This window comes from Bufo gargarizans, chromosome 5 (assembly GCF_014858855.1).
Source record: "Bufo gargarizans isolate SCDJY-AF-19 chromosome 5, ASM1485885v1, whole genome shotgun sequence".
In the NCBI taxonomy this organism is placed as follows: domain Eukaryota; kingdom Metazoa; phylum Chordata; class Amphibia; order Anura; family Bufonidae; genus Bufo; species Bufo gargarizans.
In genome coordinates this window covers 227,252,797-227,279,815 of record NC_058084.1, presented here as the reverse complement: position 1 = coordinate 227,279,815, position 27,019 = coordinate 227,252,797, and positions in this window count along the sequence as shown.

Genomic DNA, 27,019 nt, shown 5'->3' with positions numbered 1-27,019 from the left:
TTGTCCATACCTCCCTTCTTAGTTGTTTGTTCTATGTCTTATAATTCCTTTACTTTTCATTAATTTGGAAACTTCGGTGGCTGATTATATAAAACTGGATATTTTGCACTACACCCATACTTTGGTACCTGTATTGCACCTGTTCCTAATTATGGTCTTGTTATACAGTATTCTGTGGACCCAGTGGGTTGCTACCCACATGCTTTATTACCTCTGTATTTCACACCTAGCTACGCCTGTATTTGTTTGATTGCAACACCACACTGCACAGGCTTGTACTTATTGTTGTTTATTTGCAATGACTTAATAAAAAAATAGACAATAAAAAAAATAAAAAAAATAATCACTACTAAGTAATTCGGTCCATACTGCAAAAGGAGGTGTTCAATCACCCATACATTTTCCAAAAGAAAGCCTGTATCACATAAAGAATTTCACTACTAAGTAGTTTGGTCCATACCACAAAAAGAGGTGTACAATCACCCATACATTTTCAGAAAAAAAGCCAGTGTCACACGCAAAATTTCACCAATAAGTAATTTGTCCCATACAAAAGGAGTTGTACAATAGTGATGTCCCGAACTATTCGCCGGCAATCATAGCTTGTTCGCGTTCGCCGCGGCGGGCGAACATATGCGATGTTCGGTCCGCTCCCTATTAATCATCATTGAATAAACTTTGACCCTGTACCTCACAGTCAGCAGACACATTCCAGCCAATCAGCAGCAGATCCTCCCTCCCAGACCCTCCCACCTCCTGGACAGCATCCATTTGAGATTCATTCGGAAGCTGCACTTTTAGTGAGAGGAAGGACAGTGTAGCTGCTGATGATTAAATAGGGAAATCGATAGCTAGGCTAGTGTATTCAGTGTCCACTACAGTCCTGAAAGACTCATCTGATCTCTGCTGTAAGGACAGCATCCCAAAAGCCCTTTTTAGGGCTAGAACATCAGTCTCCATTTTTTTTTTTTTTCCCTGTGTAATCAAATTGCAGTTGCCTGCCTGCCAGCGTGTGTGTCAGGCTCACAGCCCTGCAAGTGCATAGTGTTACCAGCGTAACTCATATCTGGTGTTACATTCGATTACATTTAAAGAAAAACAACAATTTTGACTGAATAACTAACAGTGAGTTAGACACATGTTTGTGTGTCTAAGGCCCACTGCGAGTGCATAGTGTCGCTTCAGCGCCATTCATATCTGATGTCACATTTGATTATATTTAAAGAAAAACAACAATTTTGACTGAATAACTAGCAGTGAGTTACACACGTGTTTGTGTGTCTAAGGCCCAGTGCCAGTGCAAAGTGTCACTTCAGCCCCATTCATATCTGGTGTCACATTTGATTATATTTAAAGAAAAACAACAATTTTGACTGAATAACTAGCAGTGAGTTAGACACGTGTTTGTGTGTCTAAGGCCCACTGCGAGTGCATAGTGTCGCTTCAGCGCCATTCATATCTGGTGTCACATTTTATTATATTTAAAGAAAAACAACAATTTGGACTGAATAGCTAGCAGTCAGTGTTCAGAGGCCACGTACCCTGAACTAGAAAAGTTCTGAGGACATAGTTGACTGGCTTACACAGGACACCTAATCTTCTACAGCTTCCGCTTGAAACCTTGACGCACCATCCTCCTCCAGCTTAGCTTCGGGCACCTCTCAAGTTACCACTCGCCAGCCTGCCGCCACCACCAACACTAGCACCACAGCCACTTCACTTGATCTGTCAGAGGAGTTATTTACACATCAGTTGGAAGAAATGAGTGATGCGCAACCATTATTGCAAGAGGATGTAGATAACAGGGATATGTCTCAGTCAGGCAGCATTACACAGATGGACGTACTGTGTGATGATGATGATGATATTGTACCCTCTGCTGCTTCCTTTGCTGAGTTGTCAGATACAAGTGAAGCGGTTGATGATGACGATGTGTCTGTCACATGGGTGCCCGCTCGAAGAGAAGAACAGGGGGAAAGTTCAGATGGGGAGACAGACAGAGAGGAGGAGGCGACGAGTTGGAAGCAGGGGGGGGGGGGTCGTCGCGAGAAGCTAGTGGCTCAGTCAGACAGCATGTATCGGCATCCGGGTTCAGCCAGACAGCACGCCAATCAACGCATGCTGTTGCCACCTCCAGTATGCAGTCATTGCAAAGCTCAGCAGTGTGGCATTTTTTGTGTGTGTCTGCCTCTGATAACAGCAATGCTATTTGCAACCTGTGCCCAAAAAAAACTGAGCTGTGGGAAGTCCAACACCCACCTAGGTACAACTGCTTTGCGAAGGCACATGATCTCACATCACAAATGCCTATTGGATCAACACATGAGTAAAAGCAGCACACAAACTCAAAGCCACAATCCTCCTCATGGTCCAGCATCTTCAGCCAGGTCAACCACTGCTGTCCTCCTTGCCCCCTCTCAACCACCCGCCACTCCACCTCTCCCCTTGAGCAGTTCCTGCTCATCTGCCCAAAGTCAGTCAATGTCACAAAGTCACCCCCTTGCCCGGCGTCTTACAGCTGGCTTGTCTGAACTCTTAGCCCTCCAGCTTTTACCATACAAGCTGGTGAAGTCTGAGGCCTTCAAAAAATTTGTAGCTATTGGGACACCGGAGTGGAAGGTACCCGGCCGAAATTTCTTTTCACAAAAGGCAATCCCCAACCTGTACTCGATTGTGCAAAAGGAAGTCATTGCATGTCTGTAACACAGTGTTGGGGCAAGGGTCCATCTGACCACTGATACCTGGTCTGCAAAGCACGGTCAAGGCAGGTATATCACCTACACTGTGCATTGGGTAAACCTGCTCACGGCTGCCAAGCATGGAATGCGTGGCTCTGCAGAGGAGTTGGTGACACCGCTACGACTTGCAGGTAGGCCTGCTGCCACCTCCTCTACTCCTCCTACTCCATCCTCTTCCATAACCTCCTCGACTGAGACCTGTTCTGCTGCGGCGTCTTGCTCCACATCAACGGCACCCCCCCAGCTCCCCAGGGGCTATTCCACATACTGGATACGACAGTGTCACGCCGTCTTGGGGTTGACTTGCCTGAAAGCAGAGAGTCACACTGGACCAGCACTCCTGTCTGCCCTGAATGCACAGGTGGATCAGTGGCCGACTTTGCACCAACTGGAGATCGGCAAACTGGTGTGTGACAACGGAAGCAATTTGTTGGCCACGTTGAAATTGGGCAAGTTGACACATGTACCGTTCATGGCACATGTGTGTAATCTGATCGTACAACGCTTTGTGCATAATTACCCAAGCTTACAGGATGTCCTCAAGCAGGCCAGGAAGGCGTGTGGCCATTTCAGGCATTCCTACACGGCCATGGCGCACTTTTCAGACATTCAGCGCCAAAACAACATGCCAGTGAGGCTCTTGATTTGCGACAGCCCGACATGTTGGAATTCAAAACTCCTAATGTTTGACCGCCTGCTCCAACAAGAAAAAGCCGTCAACCAGTATTTGTATGACCAGGGTGCTAGGGCAGCCTCTGCGGAGCTGGGAATTTTTTTGCCACGTTACTGGACGCTCATGCGCAATGCCTGTAGGCTCATGCGTCCTTTTGAGGAGGTGACAAACCTAGTCAGTCGCACCGAAGGCACGATCAGTGACATCATCTCTTTTTTTTCTTCCTGGAGCGTGCCCTGCGAAGAGTGCTGGATCAGGCCGTAGATGAGCGTGAAGAGGAAGAGTTGTGGTCACCATTATCACCACCAGAAACAGTCTTATCAGCATCACTTGCTGGACCTGCAGCAACGCTGGAAGAGGAGTGTGAGGAAGAGGAGTCAGAGGAGGAATGTGGCCTTGAGGAGGAGGAGGAAGACCAACCACAACAGGCATCCCAGGGTGCTCGCTGTTACCTATCTGGTACCCGTGGTGTTGTACGTGGCTGGGAGGAAGAACAGACCTTCAGTGAGATCGCTGAGGACGAGGAACGGGACATGAGTAGCTCGGCATCCAACCTTGTGCAAATGGGGTCTTTCATGCTGTCGTGCCTGTTGAGGGACCATCGTATAAAAAGGCTGAAGGAGAACGACCTGTACTGGGTGTCCATGCTACTAGACCCCCGGTATAAGCAGAAAGTGCCTGAAATGTTACAGAATTACCGGAAGTCAGAAAGGATGCAGCAGTTCCAAAATAAATTAAAAAGTATGCTTTACACAGCGTATAAGGGTGATGTCACAGCACAACGGGAATCTAACAGGGGAAGAGGTGAAAGTAATCCTCCTCCTCCCACGACCACGCCAACAAGGACAGGACGCTTTACAGACATGTTGTTGATGGAGGACATGCAGAGCTTTTTTCATCGCCACAGCCCTTTAAGGTCCACCCTCAGAGAATGACTTGACCGACAGGTAGCAGACTACCTCGCCTTAACTGCAGATATCGACACTATGAGGAGCGATGAACCCCTTGACTACTGGGTGTGCAGGCTTGACCTGTGGCCTGAGCTATCCCAATTTTGCAATAGAATTTCTGGCCTGCCCCGCTTCAAGTGTTCTGTCAGAAAGGACCTTCAGTGCAGCAGGAGATATTGTCACTGAGAAGAGAAGTCGCCTAGGTCAAAAACGTCTAGATTACCTCACCTTTATTAAGATGAATGAGGGATGGATCCCGAAGGGACTGACAGTGGGTGATACATTCGACTAAAATAGGCCTGATGACTGAGATGAGCTGCCTTTGGCTAAAAATGGTCCACACGCTGCTGTATTTTATCTCTGAATGCCGTATGACTTGCTTGACTTATCTGCCACCAACTAGGGTTCAAGCCGCAATGTTTTAGGGCACTTTGTGCCTGGGAACATCAATTTTTCTGGCTGCTGCTACAGCAGCGGCTGCAACAGTACCTAATTTTTCAGGTATGTGTACATGCCTAATTTTTCTGGCCTCTGGTGCTGCACTGTGGCTTCAAAAAACAAATAAAAAAAGGCACATACATGTGTCAATTCCCCTTCATGATTGTTACCTTGTTGTGGTGAAGGGGCTTGCGTATCACAATGAAGCGACCACCTCTATGAGTGTGTTGGCAATGGCAATGTTGGCACACCCCAGATGATAAGGTCGTTGCTTCATTGTGAACAGACCAAAAGCGATCGGCTGGATAATTTTGCATAGAAAAAACATACATTTTCTTTGTGATCATCTAAGGTGATCATTAAAGCCTACTAGGCCAACAATGGGCCCACACTGCAGAATCTTTGTTTTCTAGGTCACTTAACTGTCACTGAATTACCTCAGCACGACCATAGGCTTTGAAAAAAAAAACATTGCCTGCAGTCTCCCAAATGTGCGCACGAGCACAGTCATCACTACACCAAGATTGACGCATAGAGGAATAAAATTTACGTCATGAGTGTGTCAACTATTGACAACTCTTTGCGGTTGTCTAAAATCTATTCCATAGTCCATACACGTCCTGATAGGGGACGTAACAGGGATTAAACTGATAGGAATAGTACTACTTAACACACCACTCATATCTGGTGGCACATTCGATTGCACGCGCAGTGCCCCGAATTAGAAGTAGGAGGACCGACCAAGCATCTTTTTCCATCTCCCGGTTCCTAAAATTGATTCCATATACACATCCCCTGATAGGGGACGTAACAGGGATTAAACTGATAGGAATAGTACTACTTAACACACCACTCATATCTGGTGGCACATTTGATTGCACGCACAGTGCCCTAAATTGGAAGTAGGAGGACGACCAAGCATCTTTTAACATCTCCCGGTTCCTAAAATTGATTCCATATACACGTCCCCTAATAGGGGACGTAACAGGGATTAAACTGATAGGAATAGTACTACTTAACACACCTTATAATATTAATAATATTGGTGAACGTAACAGGGATTAAACTGATAGGAATAGTACTACTTAACACACCACACATATTGGGATGCACAGTACATTACACAGCGCACGCGCAGTGCCCCAAATTGGAATTAAGAGGACCGACCAAGCATCTTTTTCCATCTCCCGGTTCCTAAAATCGATTCCATATACACGTCTCCTGATAGGAATAGTACTACTTAACACACCTTATAATAATAACAATAATAATAATAATAATAATACTAGTGGACATAACAGGGATTAAACTGAACGGATTAGTACTACTTAACACACCACTCCTATCTGGTGGCACAGTATATTGCACGCGTAGTGCCCCAAATTGGAAGTAGAAGGACCAACCAAGCATCTTTTTCCATCTCCCGGTTCCTAAAATCTATTCCATACACGTCCCCTGATAGGAATAGTACTACTTAACACACATTTGCGAAAATTCGCGTCCGCTGTTCGCAAATGGGAAATTTTATGTTCGTGACATCTCTATTGTACAATCATGCATAAATTTTCCCAAAAAAATCCTCTGTCACAAGAGTGACTATCAATTTACGGGTGCATGGGGAGAGGGTAGTGGGGGTTCGGATACGGCTGCTCTGTTGAAACTGCTAGTGGATCGTTTTCAGCCTACTACTGACCAGTCCCACCCACCTCTTCCTGCTAATCCAGCTCCAGTGTTAGAAGGGGTTCATAAAGAGTCGTGTTTTTGTGGGGTTAGTTTTTTGGGTGCCCATTTAGACAAGGCCATCCGAGAAAAGGTTTGGGCTAATCAATACGTGGATTTTTGGTCCCTCATATCAGTGGATCAGCATACTGTGGACAAGGAGAGGCGTTTTTCGGATAAGCCATATGAGCGCAGGCCGAAAGTCACCAAAACCATGAACAATTGGTTACAGGCTTTTTCGGTTTTGGGTTGTGTAACGGCACCGTTTCAGCAGACAAGGGGTTAAGATCCGTTTAGGCGATATGCCCCTTTCCGAGGAGACAGGCACAGCTACTGCAGAACACCAACCTCCCGAACTGGATACAAAATAGCACTCCAAACTGGAACCTCGCAGATAGCTGTCGGCAGGCGAACAGGAAAAGCGTATCAGTCAGCTTACACTCCTGGCAATCAGTCTCCAACAGCATACAGGGAATCCCCCCAATAACGAGACAAGGCTCCGTGTTGAGGGTTAAGCAGTGGTCTGAAGTGCTGGCACACCCAGCCTGGTTTTTATTACAGTTTGTTGCAGATACAACATATCCCCACAATGCATCATGGTTTCCTCCCCTCTGTCCCGGAGACGACCGAAGACAATCCAATTATCTCTCAGGACAAAGGGGAGATCACCAATACACATGTGGAGACAACAGGACAGGAATCACCACCCAAACACACAATGGCACACCCCCACAGCAAACACAGACATTTAACATATCCCCAGATAGCTAAAGTCTGAGTGCATATCATTAGGTGAATGGCACTCAGAATACACGAATACAATAATATTAGCTATCTGGGTGCCCTCACATAACATACAATTTAACCGAACGCATAATAACATAAAATACAATTCTACAGACCGATTTAAGCTGTGCGGCCGGTCTGTCTTCTCCTTTAAAGTTACTATGGGCCATAATCCTGAGGCAAGAGGCTTTTAAACAGCCCCCTCCAAAACCCAGTGGCGAGGTTGGTTTCGCCACAGGTTGCATTATGGGTCAGCGTCACCCTGAGCGTTGTTCTGAGCTTTTTGTTTATCAGGACATCATCTATACGACAACAAATCTCATGGGGGCAGCGTCTAGTGGCGCTATGATGAGGAATTTAGGCATCGCCTGGCGTTGCAACCGGAGATAGGTTGGGGGGTTAAAGCCACAGATGTGTGGCTGAGACTGATGGTGGCACAAAGACCACCCCCCTTTTCAGGGCCGGCCACTGGTTCAGGGGGATCTCCTTCTCAGGGACTGGTGGCCTTCCGCCGACCGGGGTCGTGTTGGTTGTTTAATGAGGGTAATTGCAGGTTCCCAGGGCTGTGCAGATTCAAACACGAGTGCTCGGCCTGAGGCGGTCCCGACCCGGCAAATAAGTGCCCCGCCCTCCAATTAAGCTTTCCAAGCAGCTTGAGCATGGAGGTCAGAAGGACCCCAGTGAGCGTGGCAGAGATGGGCCCCTGGTTAGACAAATACCCCAATAGGCAAGCAGCTGCTCAGCTCCGTGTTGGTTTTTCGTTTGGGTTTTTCATCCCTTTTGTTCTTAACCGTTCCCCGTTTTTTTCGGATAACCTGAGATCGGCCCGTGACCTCCCTGAAGTTCTCAGGGAGAAGGTTGATAAGGAAGTTTCTCTGGGTAGGATCAGAGGTCCGTTTACTGATTTGCCGTTTCCTAATCTTAGAGTCTTCCCTTTGGGCGTGGTCCCTAAAAAAGAGCCAGGAAACTTCCGGTTGATTCATCATCTCTCTTACCCGAAGGGTTCGTCAGTGAATGATGCCATCACTCCTGAGGATGCATCGGTGTCTTATGTATCCTTTGACTGGGCAGTTGCACTGGTCAGGGAGGCGGGTAGGGGGGCCCTGCTGGCCAAGTCAGATATTCGACACAGTCCTGACCTCAGTATCTGAGGAAAGGGATTTAGGAGTAATTATTTCAGAAGACTTAAAGGTGGGAAGACAATGTAATAAAGCAGCACGAAATGCAAGCAGAATGCTTGGATGTATAGGGAGAGGTATAAGCAGTAGAAAGAGTGAAGTGCTTATGCCGCTGTACAGAACACTGGTGAGACCTCACTTGGAGTATTGTGTGCAGTACTGGAGGCCATATCTCCAGAAGGATATAGATACTCTAGAGAGAGTTCAGAGAAGAGCTACTAAACTAGTACATGGATTGCAGGATAAAACTTACCAGGAAAGGTTAAAAGACCTTAATATGTATAGCTTGGAAGAAAGAAGAGACCGAGGGGATATGATAGAAACTTTTAAATACATAAAGGGAATCAACTCGGTAAAGGAGGAGAGCATATTTAAAAGAAGAAAAACTACCACAAGAGGACACAGTTTTAAATTAGAGGGGCAAAGGTTTAAAAGTAATATAAGGAAGTATTACTTTACTGAGAGGGTAGTGGATGCATGGAATAGCCTTCCTGCAGAAGTGGTAGCTGCAAATACAGTGAAGGAGTTTAAGCATGCATGGGATAGGCATAAGGCCATCCTTCATATAAGATAGGGCCGGGGCTATTCATAGGATTCAGATATATTGGGCAGACTAGATGGGCCAAATGGTTCTTATCTGCCGACACATTCTATGTTTCTATGTTTCTAATGAAAAATAGAGATACAATTTCAAAATTTCACTTTTTTGGCAGATTTTCCATTTTAATATTTTTTCTCCAGTTACAAAACAAGAGTTAATAGCCAAACAAAACTCAATTTTAATGGCTCTGATTCTGTAGTTTACAGAAACACCCCATATGTGGTCGTAAACCGCTGTACGGGCACACAGCAGGGTGCAGAAGGAAAGAAATGCCATAAGGTTTTGGAAGGCAGATTTTGCTGGACCGTTTTCTTTTGACATAATGTCCCATTTCAAGCCCCCCTGATGCACCCCTAGAGTAGAAACTCCCAAAAATTGACCCCATTTTAGAAACTACGGGATAGGGTGGCAGTAATGTTGGTGATAGTTTAGGGAACATATGATTTTTGGTTGCTCTATATTACACTTTTTGTGAGGCAAGGTAACAAGAAATAGCTGTTTTGGCACCGTTTAATTTTTTGCTATTTTCAACATTCATCTGACAGGTTAGATCATGTAATATTTTTATAGAGCAGGTTGTCACAGACGCGGCGATACCTAATATGTATACATTTTTTTTATTTATGTAAGTTTTACACAATGATTTCATTTTTGAAACAAAGAAAATAAAGTTTTAGTGTCTCCATATTCTGAGAGCCATAGTTTTTTCAGTTTTTGGGCGATTATCTTAGGTAGGGTCTTATTTTTTGCAGGATGAGGTAACTGTTTGGTTGGTACTATTTTGGCATACATACAACTTTTTTGATCACTTTTATTACCTTTTTTGGGAAGTAAGGTGGGCAAAATTTCAATTTCATCATAGTTTTTTATTTTTATTTTTTATGCAGTTCACCGTTCGGGTAAAGTAACATGACCGTTTTATAGATCAGGTCTTTACGGAGGCGTTGATATATAACATGTGTAGGGAATTTTCTTTTTTTCATTTTTAATCAGTGATAAATGTGTTTTTTGATTTTTTTTCACTTTTATTTTACCCAGACCCACTTGGTTCTTGAAGATCCAGTGGGTCTGATGTCTGTATAATACAGTACAGGACACTATATAGTATTTTACTTACACTTAGTATAACATAGGGCCAAGGGCTATTCATAGTATTCAGTATATTGGGCAGACTAGATGGGCCAAATGGCTCTTATCTGCCGACACATTCTATGTATCTATGTATCTATATAAAATCAGCTTTTCGGCTTCTTCCTGTTCACCCTGATTGTTTCCATTTGTTGGGTTGCTGCGTTGAGGGCCGTTTTTATTAAGACACGTGCCTCCCTATGGGTTGTTCTATTTCTTGCCATTATTTTGAAATGTTTGGGAGTGGGTCGTCCGTTATGAGTAAGGTTCTACGTCAGTTTTACATTATTTGGACGATTTTCTTTTTTTTTCCCCTGGTAGTGGCGGTGATTGCCTATCCCTGAATATTTTCCTAAGAAGAATGACTCAGTTTGGGGTTCCCATTTCGGGGAAAAAAACTGAGGGCCCGGTCACACGACTGTCGTTCTTGGGCATTGAAATCGACACGATGGACATGGTTTTCAGGTTACCGCATGAAAAGTTGCAAAAGCTCATGGGGTTGATTGATGGTTTTCTATCGGTTAGGAAGGTTACCTTGCTTCAGCTTCAGTCCCTGTTAGGCCTTATATGTTTTGCATGCAGAGTGATGCCCATGGGCCGGGTTTTCGCCTGCCGCTTGTTGTTGGCTACACAGGAAGTTAAATCTCCGCGGCACCGCATTCGGCTTTCCAAGTCCCTGAAAGAAGACTTGGGAATCTGGAGGTCGTTTTTGTTATCCTACAATGCCCACACGTGTTATATGTCCAAGGAAATTCCTAATGCCAAGTTGGCACTGTTTTCAGATGTGTCTGGTTCAGATGTGCGGTTTTGGGACCATTCTGGGGAAGGACTGGTGTGCCGTTGCGTGGCCTGATTCGTGGCAGTCGTCTGGGTTATGTAAGAACCTTACTCTGCTCGAGTTGTTCCCCATTATCATGGCGGTGGAGCTGTGGGGGGGACAGGTTGTCCAACAAACACGTTTCTTTCTTCCTGTCTTGTCTTTACTGCGTTACTTGGTGCTTCGGTGTCTCGAGTTTAATGTTTATTTTAGGGCACGTCATGTTCCGGGGGTTGAGAATAAGGTTGCTGATGCTCTTTCCCATTTTCGTTGGCAGGAATTTCAGTCATTTCACCCGGAAGCAGAACTGGAGGGCCGGGAATGCCCCCAGCACCTGTGGTATTTGGTGGACAGCAACTGATATCGCTGGTCAGATCCTCAGTTTCCCCTGCTACCTGGCAGGCACACGGTAAGGCGTGGGGGTCAACGGTGGGGGATGTTGGGTACACGTGATGTTTGCTCTAGAGATGATTTGCGACGAGGTGACTATCGAATGGTTGTTGCACTTACGATCCATGCGTGTTTCTGCAGCGGTTGCGCAGCGTCGATTGTCGGGTATTGTTTTTCATTTTAACGACTTCAGCCCCGCTAGGTGAAACCCCCTTCATGACCAGAGCACTTTTTACACTTCGGCACTACACTATTTTCACCGTTTATCGCTCGGTCATGCAACTTACCACCCAAATGAATTTTACCTCCTTTTCTTCTCACTAATGGAGCTTTTATTTGGTGGTATTTCATTGCTGCTGGCATTTTTACTTTTTTTGTTATTAATCAAAATGTAACGATTTTTTTGCAAAAAAATGACATTTTTCACTTTCAGCTGTAAAATTTTGCAAAAAAAACGACATCCATATATAAATTTTTCACCAAATTTATTGTTCTACATGTCTTTGATAAAAAAAAAATATTTGGGCAAAAAAAAAAAATGGTTTGGGTAAAAGTTATAGCATTTACAAACTATGGTACAAAAATGTGAATTTCCGCTTTTTGAAACAGCTCTGACTTTCTGAGCACCTGTCATGTTTCCTGAGGTTCTACAATGCCCAAACAGTAGAAAAACCCCACAAATGACCCCATTTCGGAAAGTAGACACCCTAAGGTATTCGCTGATGGGCATAGTGAGTTCATAGAACTTTTTATTTTTAGTCACAAGTTAGCGGAAAATGATGATGATTTTATTATTTTTATTTTTTCTTACAAAGTCTCATATTCCACTAACTTGCGACAAAAAATAAAAAATTCTAGGAACTCACCATGCCCCTCACAGAATACCTTGGGTGTCTTCTTTCCAAAATGGGGTCACTTGTGGGGTAGTTATACTGCCCTGGCAATTTAGGGGCCCAAATGTGTGAGAAGAACTTTGCAATCAAAATGTGTAAAAAATGACCGGTGAAATCCAAAAGGTGCACTTTGGAATATGCGCCCCTTTGCCCACCTTGGCAGCAAAAAAGTGTGACACATCTGGTATCGCCGTACTCAGGAGAAGTTGGGGAATGTGTTTTGGGGTGTCATTTTACATATACCCATGCTGGGTGAGAAAAATATCTTGGTCAAATGCCAACTTTGTATAAAAAAATGGGAAAAGTTGTCTTTTGCCAAGATATTTCTCTCATCCAGCATGGGTATATGTAAAATGACACCCCAAAACACATTCCCCAACTTCTCCTGAGTACGGCGATACCAGATGTGTCACACTTTTTTGCAGCCAAGGTGGGCAAAGGGGCACACATTCCAAAGTGCACCTTTCGGATTTTGCAGGCCATTTTTTACACATTTTGATTGCAAGGTACTTCTCACACATTTGGGCCCCTAAATTGCCAGGGCAGTATAACTACGCCACAAGTGACCCCATTTTGGAAAGAAGACACCCCAAGGTATTCCGTGAGGGGCATGGCGAGTTCCTAGAATTTTTTATTTTTTGTCACAAGTTAGCGGAAAATGATGATTTTTTTTTTTCTCTTTTTTCCTTACAAAGTCTCATATTCCACTAACTTGCGACAAAAAATAAAAAATTCTAGGAACTCGCCATGCCCCTCACGGAATACCTTGGGGTGTCTTCTTTCCAAAATGGGGTCACTTGTGGCGTAGTTATACTGCCCTGGCAATTTAGGGGCCCATATGTGTGAGAAGTACTTTGCAATCAAAATCTGTAAAAAATGACCGGTGAAATACGAAAGGTGCACTTTGGAATATGCGCCCCTTTGCCCACCTTGGCATCAAAAAAGTGTCACACATCTGGTATCGCCGTACTCAGGAGAAGTTGGGGAATGTGATTTGGGGTGTCATTTTACATATACCCATGCTGGGTGAGAGAAATATCTTGGCAAAAGACAACTTTTCCCATTTTTTTATACAAAGTTGGCATTTGACCAAGATATTTTTCTCACCCAGCATGGGTATATGTAAAATGACACCCCAAAACACATTGCCCAACTTCTCCTGAGTACGGCGATACCAGATGTGTCACACTTTTTTGCTGCCAAGGTGGGCAAAGGGGCGCATATTCCAAAGGGCACCTTTCGGATTTTGCAGGGCATTTTTTACACATTTTGATTGCAAAGTTCTTCTCACACATTTGGGCCCCTAAATTGCCAGGGCAGTATAACTACCCCACAAGTGACCCCATTTTGGAAAGAAGACACCCCAAGGTAGTCCGTGAGGGGCATGGCGAGTTCCTAGAATTTTTTATTTTTTGTCGCAAGTTAGTGGAATATGAGACTTTGTAAGGAAAAAAGAAAAAAAAAGAAAAATCATCATTTTCCGCTAAATTGTGACAAAAAATTAAAAATTCTAGGAACTCGCCGTGCCCCCCACGGAATACCTTGGGGTGTCTTCTTTCCAAAATGTGGTCACTTGTGGCGTAGTTATACTGCCCTGGCAATTTAGGGGCCCAAATGTGTAAGAAGTACCTTGCAATCAAAATGTGTAAAAAATGGCCTGCGAAATCCGAAAGGTGCCCCTTTGCCCACCTTGGCTGCAAAAAAGTGTCACACATGTGGTATTGCCGTACTCAGGAGAAGTTGGGCAATGTGTTTTGGGGGGTCATTTTACATATACCCATGCTGGGTGAGAGAAATATCTTGGCAAAAGACAACTTTTCCCATTTTTTTATACAAAGTTGGCATTTGACCAAGATATTTTTCTCACCCAACATGGGTATATGTAAAATGACACCCCAAAACACATTCCCCAACTTCTCCTGAGTACGGCGATACCACATGTGTCACACTTTTTTGCTGCCAAGGTGGGCAAAGGGGCGCATATTCCAAAGGGCACCTTTCGGATTTTGCAGGGCATTTTTTACACATTTTGATTGCAAAGTTCTTCTCACACATTTGGGCCCCTAAATTGCCAGGGCAGTATAACTACCCCACAAGTGACCCCATTTTGGAAAGAAGACACCCCAAGGTAGTCCGTGAGGGGCATGGCGAGTTCCTAGAATTTTTTATTTTTTGTCGCAAGTTAGTGGAATATGAGACTTTGTAAGGAAAAAAGAAAAAAAAAGAAAAATCATCATTTTCCGCTAAATTGTGACAAAAAATTAAAAATTCTAGGAACTCGCCGTGCCCCCCACGGAATACCTTGGGGTGTCTTCTTTCCAAAATGTGGTCACTTGTGGCGTAGTTATACTGCCCTGGCAATTTAGGGGCCCAAATGTGTAAGAAGTACCTTGCAATCAAAATGTGTAAAAAATGGCCTGCGAAATCCGAAAGGTGCCCCTTTGCCCACCTTGGCTGCAAAAAAGTGTCACACATGTGGTATTGCCGTACTCAGGAGAAGTTGGGCAATGTGTTTTGGGGGGTCATTTTACATATACCCATGCTGGGTGAGAGAAATATCTTGGCAAAAGACAACTTTTCCCATTTTTTTATACAAAGTTGGCATTTGACCAAGATATTTTTCTCACCCAACATGGGTATATGTAAAATGACACCCCAAAACACATTCCCCAACTTCTCCTGAGTACGGCGATACCACATGTGTGACACTTTTTTGCAGCCTAGATGCGCAAAGGGGCCCAAATTCCTTTTAGGAGGGCATTTTTAGACATTTGGATCCCAGACTTCTTCTCACACTTTCGGGCCCCTAAAAAGCCAGGGCAGTATAAATACCCCACATGTGACCCCACTTTGGAAAGAAGACACCCCAAGGTATTCAATGAGGGGCCTGGCGAGTTCCTTGAAATTTTTTTTTTTTGCATAAGTTAGCGGATATTGATTTTTTTGTTTGTTTTTTTCTCACAAAGTCTCACTTTCCGCTAACTTAGGACAAAAATTTCAATCTTTCATGGACTCAATATGCCCCTCACGGAATACCTTGGGGTGTCTTCTTTCCGAAATGGGGTCACATGTGGGGTATTTATACTGCCCTGGCTTTTTAGGGGCCCTAAAGCGTGAGAAGAAGTCTGGAATATAAATGTCTAAAAATGTTACGCATTTGGATTCCGTGAGGGGTATGGTGCGTCCATGTGAGATTTTATTTTTTGACACAAGTTAGTGGAATATGAGACTTTGTAAGAAAAAACAAAAACAAAAACAAACAGAAAAATTTCCGCTAACTTGTGCCAAAAAAAATGTCTGAATGGAGCCTTACCAGGGAAGGGGGGGGGGGGGGGGGGGTGATCAATGACAGGGGGGTGATCAATGACAGGGGGGTGATCACCCATATAGACTCCCTGATCACCCCCCAGTCATTGATCACCCCCCCTGTAAGGCTCCGTTCAGACGTCCGCATGATTTTTTACGGATCCATGGATACATGGATCGGATCCACAGAACGCATGCGGACGTCTGAATGGAGCCTTACAGGGGGGTTATCAATGACAGGGGGTGATCAGGGTAATCAGGGTGATCACCCCCCTGTCACTGATCACCCCCCCTGTAAGGCTCCATTCAGACGTCCGCATGATTTTTTACGGATCCATGGATACATGGATCGGATCCACAGAACGCATGCGGACGTCTGAATGGAGCCTTACAGGGGGGTTATCAATGACAGGGGGTGATCAGGGTGATCAGGGTGATCACCCCCCTGTCACTGATCACCCCTTCTGTAAGGCTCCATTCAGACATCCGCATGATTTTTTACGGATCCATGGATACATGGATCGGATCCACAGAACGCATGCGGACGTCTGAATGGAGCCTTACAGGGGGGTTATCAATGACAGGGGGTGATCAGGGTGATCACCCCCCTGTCACTGATCACCCCCCCTGTAAGGCTCCATTCAGACATCCGCATGATTTTTTACGGATCCATGGATACATGGATCGGATCCACAAAACGCATGCGGACGTCTGAATGGAGCCTTACAGGGGGGTTATCAATGACAGGGGGTGATCAGGGTAATCAGGGTGATCACCCCCCTGTCACTGATCACCCCCCCTGTAGGGCTCCATTCAGACATCCGCATGATTTTTTACGGATCCATGGATACATGTATCGGATCCACAGAACGCATGCGGACGTCTGAATGGAGCCTTACAGGGGGGTTATCAATGACAGGGGGTGATCAGGGTAATCAGGGTGATCACCCCCCTGTCACTGATCACCCCCCCTGTAAGGCTCCATTCAGACATCCGCATGATTTTTTACGGATCCATGGATACATGGATCGGATCCACAAAACGCATGCGGACGTCTGAATGGAGCCTTACAGGGGGGTTATCAATGACAGGGGGGTGATCAGGGAGTGTATATGGGTGATCACCCGCCTGTCATTGATCACCCCCTGTAAGGCTCCATTCAGACGTCCGCATGTGTTTTGCGGATCCGATCCATGTATCCATGGATCCGTAAAAATCATGCGGACGTCTGAATGGAGCCTTACAGGGGAGTGATCAATGACAGGGGGGTGATCAATGACAGGGGGTGATCAGGGAGTGTATATGAGTGATCACCCGCCTGTCATTGATCACCCCCCTGTAAGGCTCCATTCAGACGTCCGTATGCTTTTTGCGGATCCGATCCATGTATCCGTGGATCCGTAAAAATCATACGGACGTCTGAACGGAGCCTGACAGGGGGGTGATCAATGACAGGGCGGTGATCAATGACAGGGGGGTGATCAGGGAGTTTATATGGGGTGATCATGGGTGATCAGGGGTTTATAAAGGGTTAATAAGTGACGGGGGGGGTGTAGTGTAGTGTGGTGTTTGGTGCGACTGTACTGACCTACCTGAGTCCTCTGGTGGTCGATCCTAACAAAAGGGACCACCAGAGGACCAGGTAGGAGGTATATTAGACGCTGTTATGAAAACAGCGTCTAATATACCTGTTAGGGGTTAAAAAATTCGGATCTCCAGCCTGCCAGCGAGCGATCGCCGCTGGCAGGCTGGAGATCCACTCGCTTACCTTCCGTTCCTGTGAGCGCGCGCGCCTGTGTGCGCGCGTTCACAGGAAATCTCGCGTCTCGCGAGATGACGCATATATGCGTGACTGTGCGCCAGCCTGCCACCTCCGGAACGCACATGTGCGTTAGGCGGTCCGGAGGTGGTTAAGCTGCGAGGCTGGCCGGATGTTACCAAGCAGTTCATTCTCCAGCAGGCTTTACAGGGTTGGAGGAAGGAGTTTGTTTCCCAGGAAAGTCGACGTCCTGTCTCATTCAGCCTACTTGGCAGGCTTATTGCTAAGCTTCCCGAGGTTTGTTCCTCCACCTTTGAGGTTTCGCTGTTTGCCGGTAGTTTTAGTTTGGCCTTTTTTGCGGCCCTTAGGGTCAGCGAGTTAGTGGCCCCTTCTGGTTGCAAATCGGGGGGGGGGGGGGCTTTCTAGTGATGATGTTGTCCTGGGTAATGATTCGCTCAGGATCCGGGTCAGGCGTTCCAAGACGGACCAATTCGGTAGGGGCACCTGGATTCCTCTTCACCCGGTTCCTGGCGTGTCATGCACGGTTCACCTGATATCTCGGTTTAGTTCTTTGCGCATTCCTAGCCACAATTTCTTTGCGCATGCGGATAGCTCCCCCCTTACCAAATTTCAGTTTGCCACAGTTTTCAAGACTTGTTTGGCATTGAATGGGATTGATCCCAAGGAATTTGGGACACACTCTTTTCGTATTGGGGCGGCGACGGAGGCTGCCAGGGCGGGTTTACCTGCAGCAGAAATTATGAGGATAGGTAGATGGAAATCAGCCTGTTTTGCGAGGTATATCAGACCGGACCTATAAATATATATATTGTGTAAGGTTCTGTTCTAACAGTTTTTTCTTTCAGGTTCGGGCAGGCCGGCAGTTTGGATGATCGGCCATTCCTATATTTTTTGGGCGGCGCAGCGAGCCGAATGTAGACCCGGTGGGAGATCCCTCGGTTTCCGGGAAGTGGATGTGTCGTGGAGAGGGATTTGTGGCCTCTGATGGTCGCTTCTCCTCTCATAGGTGGTGGAGATAGGTATTTAGGCGGTTGGTCCAGTGATCCTGGTTGTTCACGCCGGGGGCAACAACATTGGTTCCATGCCCTTGCTGCAGCTGTTGACACTGATGCAGTCGGATTTGGAGAGGTTCCCATCCTTCTTTATTAGGGAAGTTGTTCTGGTGTGGTCGGAAATTGTTCCGCGGGGAGTCTGGCAAAGTGATAAGGATGGCGAAGCAATAGAGAGATGCAGGCGAACGGTGAACTTGCGTATTTCCCGTTTTATCAGATCCCGGGGGTGGTGGTTCAGCACCTCCAGTTGGAAGGGGACAGCCGCTCTTTAATGAGGCTTGACGGTGTCCATTTAACTGACATTGGGCTAGACATCTTCCTTTCGGGCCTTCAAGATGGGGGGAGCAGGTCATGTTCTTGTTGGGTGGTGGTCGGAGCCCCATTTGAGGGTGGGTCTCCTCCATGGCGGCAAGTTATTGCAAATGAAAAGTTGATAATGAAAGGTTTGGCAGAACTGTCCATTGGGAGTCCAGTGGCTGGCAGATCACACGATTTTATACGGTTGCTGTTTTCTGACTAAAAATATAGCTGTGGCCGAATACCACCAAGCAATAAAGAAGTTAAAAGAAAGTACGTGGTCAGTGTCCTTATTGGTGGGATGGCTTGTAAGTATGGGCCAGTGTGGGTGGGGTGCCCCCTCTACCTCCCCATCCCTTTGTGTTATTACCAACAGTCTGGTGGCTATCCGACTGTTTAGGGAGGGTAGACAGGGACTGGTGGTCCCCTTTGCCCCCCTTCCTAGTTTCCCTTGTAGGTCACTTACTGGCCCTGGTTCAGAGTTTAGGGGGTTAAGGAGTTAGGTAGGGGTTAAGTCTAGTGCAGCAGGAAGAGGAGGCGGGCAGCAGGAGGGTACTTAGAGACTGGTCCTGCCTATTCTCTTCCTCTTTAATGGAAGCGCGGTGCCCCTCCCTCCCTTTCAGTTGTTATATTTGATGGTTTAATTTTATTTTATGTATTTATGTTTGGCAGTGTATTATGACCTCAAATGGGGCAGTATGCAGGCCCTAGAGGAATTTTATAAGTCACAGCAGGCCGGCATATGATACTACGCAATCAGGCTATTGGGCCGGCGGCCTGACCCAGAGCTACTTACGTCACGTGAGAGGAGGGGCCCGGCCATGGCGTCCTGTGCGGCGTAGAGGCGCACCATCATAGTTGCGTCTGAGGTCATGTATCGTCGACGTGCGCCGCCTCCACAGGCCGCGCTGAGGTGTTCCGTACCGCTGTATAGAAGCGAGCGCATGTGTCAGGGTGTGTGTCCGGCAGGCTAACAATTAACAAAAGTCCCAGAGCAGCAGGAGGAAAACAATGAAGAATGGCTCTTTGAGAAGAGGGAGGTGAATAAAAGCACTTTGTTCCTCTATCCATATGATGCTCGCAGACCCTATTGGAGCAGCAGGAAATGACTCAGTGCCTGTACACTGGGAGGGGGCACATTCCTGTCCTGCGATGGACACAAAGGGGAGTGGGGGAGAGAGGCCCCTATACTGTGCACAGAGCCCTTAACCAGTCACCCGCTGGAGCCCTGAGAAGAATCGCCCATTGTGGTGGCCGATTATCTGCTTTATTACCAGTGACCTTTGCTGTTGGTCCTTGTGTCTAACCACTGAAGCATGTTTATATACTAATAGTATATAAACATGCTTCAGTGGTTAGACATGTCAACGACTGATATACCTGTATAGACACCATGACCATAGAAGTGTGTAGAGGTGGTCAGTGTGGTCCCCCTTACTGTAAGGGGGACCACACTGACCACCTCTACACGCTTCTTTGGTCATGGTGTCTATACAGGTAAATCGGTTGTTGTGTCTAACCACTGAAGCACGTTTATATCTATATTACATACTGATATATACGTATAAAAACATTTTCTTATCGATAGACTGGCGCCACCAGTGTGGCTACCTATTTTTGCCTTTTACTTTTATCTGATTATCACCTATGTAGCGGTTGTCCGCACATATGTAACCACCAGCCGCAGCATCTCTAGACTTCCATTGCTTTATCATAGCTGTCCAACCTATCACTCTCTGAACAATCTCTAAAATATCCACCCTTTGGTGCCCTGCCTGTTACTCTCTGACCTTCCTGCCCTGAATTTTGTTCAGTGAAGTCTTGGATTAACCCTCTATATTTTTTCCTTTTCACAGGCCCAGAGCCAGCAAGCCCCAATCCCAGAGCCAGCCAGTTCCAGGCCAGGCCCAGTGCCACCCAGGCCTAGAGCCAGCCCCAGACCCAGCCACCCCCAGGCCCACAGCCAGCAAGCCCACAGCCTGCCAATCAGCAAGCCACAGTGAAGTCTTGGATTAACCCCCCGTAATTAAGGTAGGAGCCAACTTGGCCTAGGTATAAGAGAGCTATGTTGTGTTGTTATATTGTGAATAGGAACCATAGTGTTGGAGAGAACCCCCTCCAGGACCCATTAGACTCCATTGCAGTCTCTAATGGGGCCTGGAGAGGATTCATTCTAACACACTCTCTAATGGACACTTAGGCTGGGTTCACACGGGCGTGTCCAGATTAGGTCCGGATGCGCCCCCGGTGTATTGCGGCAAACCCGCGCGATTAGGTACGCAATTGCAGTCAGTTTTGACTGCGATTGCGTTCCGATGTTCAATTTTTATTGCGCGTGTGCAATGTGTTTTGCACGCACGTGATAAAAAACTGACTATGATACCCAGACCCGAACACAGAAGTTCAGGTTTGGGTTCGGTGTTGTGTAGATGTTATTATTTTCCCGTATAACATGGTTATAAGGGAAAATAATAGCATTCTGAATACAGAATGCTTAGTAGGTGATCAATTGAGGGTTAAAAAAAATTAAAAAAATTAACTCACCTTCTCCTCTTGATTGCATAGTTCCCGGTCTCTTCTTTACTTCTTTAATGATGAATTACCAGCTAGGACCTGTGGTGACGTTAGATCACATGCTCCAATCACATGGTCCATCCACATGTGATCTTATTCAGAATGCTATTATTTTCCCTTATAACCAGCTATTGATTGACAGGTGGATAGGACCACGAAAACCTCCTGGACTTCAATTACTGCACATAATGTGTTTTTTTCTGCTTTACACCTGTGCCTTATCTATATTTGATGTACTTGCCATGGTACAATATGCAAATGTCTGTATGTAAGATGTGATTACATTGTTTACTTTATTACATTTTTATCCTTTCCTTTTGCTGTAGTCTGATGAAGGCCAATGTGTGGCCGAAACGTCAAAATCTGTACACAGCCGCAAATACCAATTAAAATATTCCTTGCTTTGCAACGCAATTGCTGGAGTTTTTTATATATTCACTGAAACGGGGTGGGAACCCAACTTCCAGCGGCAAACGGATGGCAGAGTGCCATGAAGTTTTGCTTATATACAGTGAATAGACTGTCACCTAGCAACCATGCGTGAAAATCGCACCACATCCGCACTTTCTTGTGGATGCTTGCGATTTTCACTCAGCCCCATTCACTTCTATGGGGCCTGTCCTGCGTTAAAAACACAGAATATAGAGCATGCTGCGATTTTCAAGCATTGCAGAAGTGATGCGTGAAAAAAAAACGCTCATGTACACAGCCCCATTGAAATGAATGGTGCCGGATTCAGTACGGGTGCAATGCGTTCACCTCCCGCATTGCACCCGCGCGGAAATCTCGCCCGTGTGAACTCAGCCTTAGAGGGACTCTGTTAGAAATACCCCTCAGGTACATCAGGCAGGTACAGAGTAAAGTAGAAAATACAGGTAGTTTAAAAGTGAAGCAGTCAACATTCCATTTTGCTTCTGTGGTGAACGTTCCACTTTTAGAACTTTACACCATTATTACGCTTTTTATACATAACCTCCAATGTGTCTCCTTCTTCTCATTTACATTGCATGCCCTGAATGAACTGACTTTTAAGCTTATCTCCTTTTCACAAGTTCTAAGTGTTTTCACAGGTTTATTACTAAATTGAGAATTCAAACTGGAAGTCCATGGTAGCCAAATTGAAAGCTGACTTAAAGAATTTTTCATGATCCACGTTAAATAAAGACCCTTTATTTACTTTACTGATCCCTGCGCCAGGGCCGTTTCTTGGACCGGGCGGGCCGGGTGGCCGCCCCGGGGCGCTGTCAGAAGTGGGGTGCCGGCAGGGCACAGCAGGAGATGAGCACTGCGCTTCCATTGTGGAAGCACTCACTCATCTCTATAGTCATCTGTATCGCCGCCCTCAGGACAGCGATACAAATGTCTGTGCTGCGGCAGGGAAGGAGGAGGTGTGTCCCCTACCCTGTTCCTCTGATAGGCTGCCGGCCTAGTGCTGGCAGCCTATCAGAGGATGGTGCAGGCGGCGCAATGACATCATCGCGCCACCTGAGCCAGCGATGGACACAAGCCGGAAGAGGCCTGCATCGCATCGCTGGAGGAGGTAAGTCTAAGTTTGTTTTTTTTTATATATATATGTACAAATTACAATAATGGCACGTAAGGGGGGCTACTGGCACAGACATAAGGGGGACTACTGGCACAGGAGAGGGAGGGCTACTGGCACATGATAGGGAGGGCTACTGGCACATAAGGGGGACTACAGGCACATAAGGGGAGCTACTGGCACATGATAGGAGGCTACTGGCACATGATAGGAGGCTACTGGCACATGATAGGAGGCTACTGGCACATGATAGGAGGCTACTGGCACATAAGGGGGACTAGTGGCACATGATAGGGGGGGTGCTCTGGCTACTGGTACATGATGGTGGGGGCCTCTTATTACTGACACATGATTGGGGGGCATCTATGGGGGCTCGTATTACTGGCACATGATTGGGGGCATCTATGGGGCACAGCTTACTGGCACATGATTGGGGGGCATCTATTGGGGCACTTATTACTGGCACATTATTGGGTGGCACTGTAGGGGCATCTACTGAGGCTAAAAAGAAGGGGTATTTTATATGGGGGGCTCTGTATAGGGGCATCTTATACTGGGACACATTATGGTGGATACTATGGGGAAGGGGGGAGAGGAGCACTATGGGGTCATCCACAGGGGCACTGAGAAGGGGTATTTTATATTGGCAATTATGGGAACATTAGCTCAACTGGGGGCATTGCAAGGGGGTATATTTTGCACATTATAAGGAGAATTATTTCTACTGGGGGGGCATTATAGTGGGCTTTATTACTCCCCCATGCCTCTCCCTGCTCTGCCATCCCTCTGTCCTTTCTCCAAATCCTTATTATGAAATCTTCCTAATTAGGATAAAGCACAACATCCGCTCCACCGAGCCCGCGGCCAAAGTGTTGAAGTGGTGTCCGACATCCCCAAGGGCCAAGCCAAGTAATTGTAAGTTTTCATGTGTATAGGTTTATGTTATACACATATAGCCTACACTGTGCCACACACAATATACAGTATACCTCTACACTGTGTAGGGGTTATACTGTTTATTGTACAGCATGGCACAGAGGTTATATTGTCCGGCATGGTGTAACCTCCATACATTTTATATACAGTAATCCGCCTTGCCATCTATGCTTTGAATCTGATTTTAAATGTTACTTGGTTTTTGTACATTTACTTGCGTGTGCTAGTTGAGACCTGCTGTGATTAGGTTTTAGTTAGTTATTAAATGCTAACATGACAGTTTTTTGGTTTTGCACATTATTGATGATTGTATTTCATGACTACTCTTCTAAGGGTATTGCCTCTAGATTGTAAGATCGTTTGAGCAGGATACTCTGCATCCTATTGTTCCTGTAGGTTTTTGTAATTGTTTTATTTATTGTTATTTTGTTGGCACTGTATAAATACCAATAATAATAAAATAAAATGTATGTGGAAAAGGGACACTATACCCAGAGCTTAAGTGGTCTGGGGGCTTTGATTCTCTGGCTATTTCATGAAAAGGATCATGACAGTTGTAGTTCGGCTACATCTGGTGAACTGCATTTTGAGGAAGTCTGACCTAGTGTGTTACTTCTTTTTTAAAGAAAGAGTCGCTGCACTGTGGTTTGACACATATAGGTGCATGCAGCCTGACCCTCTGCTCATGATATTGGTACATTTTTGAGTATTCATATTTTGTTGGGTCTGACTGGCCGAGAGTGTCTGCCAACAAATTTGGATGACACATTTCTGCTCTTGGTACACCTAGTGTACTTATGTGATGGGTCTTGAAAGCTTTCTTCCCTGGGAATGAGCACTAGTCCTTTTCAGTTTTCTCAGTGTTGAGTGGTACAGTGTACTCTGCATCTACATTGTCCAGGTGTTTGTTGGTAAACTATTCATGCCCTAAGGAATACATTATTGCAATCTAGATTTTTTTTAAAAAACACAAACTCAAGTCATTGAGTTTACCTGTTAAACACTTCTTTTTAGATGTGTTTGGTTGTTCACTTTAACCAACAACTCATTGATAAGACTCATGTATAATCCCTATGACACATTACATACACAGGTTGTCGTCGTTTTCAGCACTACAATGTCTTCATCAGAAAGTTATAAACACAAAAGTTGTGCAATGAAGATAAAGGAAAAGAAAGAGGAACAGAAGAAAATTGAAGCTTCAACAAGCAAAATCAACAATTTGTTTTCAAAAGAAAACCGTTCCAGAGCAGGATGTAGCAGGGGGAATGCCAGTGGTGATTGGAACTTCTGTTTCTGAAACTGAAATTCCTAAAACATCTAATGTATGTATTTTAGCGGAAGAGGAGACCAAATAGAGAGAATCTCCTATGAAAATGCCCAGGAAGGAAAGTTCATTATCTCCTCTTAGGGAAAAATGACCTTCCCCAAAGAATTTCTTTCTTCATTCGCCTGATTTGAGAAAGGCTGGAGTTTCCATGGAAATGTTCTGGGAATTTCATCCTAAACAGCCTTCTCAGGACATCCCTTTCAATGGAAACCTTGTTTACTTTAGGTATACAAGGATCAAATATTGCTAGAAAATGGGTTACTTATAATGGCAAGAAGAATACCCTGCACTGTTCAATTTTCCTTATGTACTCTGCTGAAAAATATCATCATACTCATTGGATACAGGGTTGTAATGATTGGAGACATATTACAACCAGACTCACAGAACATGAACAGTCCCAGTGCCATAAACTTGCTAGTGAAGCCTATATGGTCAATATTAAAGGCAAATTGGTAAAGTACAAACTTTCAGTTGACCATCGTTATATGAGGCACAACCAGGTACTTCAGTGCCATGCTGTTCTAAGAAACATCATTTATATTGTTTTTTTATTGGAATCCAAGCATTGCCATACAGAAGCAGCCAGAGTCTGCAGCTGATGTCTTTGATGATGATCATCAAGAAAATTGAGGACATTTCTTGGAAGTTGTAAAACTCCTTGCGGAATATAGCCCAGTCCTTAAAGACAATTTAGTAAAAGTTACAGAAGCTGCCAAAAAACATGACCCATCTCAAAAAGGGCAAGGAAAATGTTTAACTTTTTTGAGCAAGTCCTCTATAACAAAATTGTTCACAATCATTGGAGATATGATAAAAGAAGATAATGTTAAAGGACTTTTGTCAGCCCTCTAAACCATTTTTTTTTTTTTTTGGTTAATAATAATCCCTACACTGCGATCTCCCTATACATAAGCTAAATATTCATTTTTGTTCAGCAGATTTTTTAAAAAGCAATTTTTATAATATGTAAATTACCTTGTTACCAGCAAGTAGGGGGGCTACTTGCTGGTAGCAGCTGCATCCTCCTCTCATAATGACGCCCCCTCCGCTGTGTGATTGACAGGGCCAGGGAATGGGATCGTTCTCTGCTGGCCCTGTTTGAATTCAAAATATCGCGCCTGCGCCGTACCTGTCTTTAATCGGCGCAGGCGCACTGAGAGGCATCCTCAATGCGCCTGCCCCGGGTGTAGATGTGACGGTTTAGTGGGCTGACAGAAGCCCTTTAAGGAAGTTAACAATGCAGGAATGTTTTCGGTACAAATGGATTCTACTCAAGATGTCTCTGCACATGTCAATGTGCCATTGTTGTGCTGTATGTTGTGGAGGATACAGCTAAAGAGCGATTGGTATGCCTTCTGAATGTTGAGGACTCAAGCAGCAAGGGCCTACATGATTTGCTAAGAGATTCTTTGTCTGACATTGGACTGAATCTGGAGCAGTGCATTGGCGATTCCTTTTATGGAGCTGCTAACAAGAGTGGCACATATACAGGATTGCAAGCGTTGATGAAAGAAGTGCGTCCTAGTCACATTCATACATGGTGCTATGCTCATGTCATAAATCTTGTTAAATGTGATGCAAGCAGCGAGTCGGTCTGGACTTCTTGGTAACTTGTCCACCTTCTTCTCTGAGTCCTACAAAAGGATTACAATTTGGGAAGACCAGCTGAAAGCCAAGACTGGGAGTGCTAAACTGAAAAGACTTGATAAAATTGGCACTACAAGGTGGTCAAGCAAGGCCAGTGCCCTTCGGAAACTTTGTGGAACATATGAAAACCACTCTGAGGAATTATATTCTGACCTCATCCTTGTTCTTAAGCATGTAAGCTTTACAGTGATCAAAGATGGGCTCTTAAGAGTAGGTGGAAGCCAAAGTAGGCCTAACAGA